This window comes from Penaeus monodon, chromosome 29 (assembly GCF_015228065.2).
Source record: "Penaeus monodon isolate SGIC_2016 chromosome 29, NSTDA_Pmon_1, whole genome shotgun sequence".
Taxonomy (NCBI): domain Eukaryota; kingdom Metazoa; phylum Arthropoda; class Malacostraca; order Decapoda; family Penaeidae; genus Penaeus; species Penaeus monodon.
The window spans coordinates 21,105,106-21,106,121 of record NC_051414.1 but is presented as its reverse complement, the minus strand read 5'-3'; positions in this window follow the sequence as shown (position 1 = coordinate 21,106,121).

Genomic DNA, 1,016 nt, shown 5'->3' with positions numbered 1-1,016 from the left:
CTTGCGTAAACTTAAGGTTTTCCAAAGCGCTTCAACCAAAAACCAGTACGGAATTATAACAGCAGAAATACCTAACCATTTTTTCCGTCGCTTCATACACACAAACCACGAATCCTAATATTTGTCCTTTATGAAATATTCTTTGATGTAACCAATACTATGTCCGTCTGGCGTTTCCATCTCATCGATTTTCGGGTGGAATTCGCCTTTTCACCTGACGTAAGCTGGGTATCGAATCATTGACGTCATTTTCACTGAAGTGAATTGGTCGAAGCGACATATAAAAGCTGCAGACCGAAACCTTGTTGCCAAGTTCACGTAATTTATCGAAATTAACCTTTGTTATAGATAATTGTTTATCGCGTTTCAGTGTATAATCTGTTTACATTTACTTTTTCTGAAGTATCTGAGATGAAAAAAGAGTAAACTACACGATAAATGTATTTTCGAGTTTTTATTCCTGTATTTTTAGTTCTTGGAAGTGGCTCTGAGCATGCGCGATGACGGAAACATCTTGTCCGCTTTGTGTTTCGCCAATTAGTATTTATTGAGACATGATTTTAGTTACCATCCGTTTTTTTCATTGAAGTACGCTGTCACTAAATACATGCTTTACGATCTGAAAACAAAATCCTATTGCGCGTCCAAGATATAGTTAGAACGCGGGGATGCGTTCGAGTCAGAAAGTTTACATAGTGGATCTGTCCGGATGTGACAAAATGGCCAGCTTATTGCACCAGAAAAAAAACACATTTCATATTTATTCCCACTGATAATTCACATTCAATAACTGATTAGTTGATGAAGATCTTACGAGACATATCCGCATCACGTAATATACGACTCTCAACGTTTCCCAAACTCATAAAACGCGTTGCAAGGGGAAATTCGGACAACTCTGAGACCTTTGTGGCGTTTAATAGTTGGTCACAGAAAGCAGAGACATTATTCGACTTCTCTGGCCGGAGGCAGAGGGAACTCGTTACGCTAAGTGTCCCCAAGAGGTTTACGTGTTC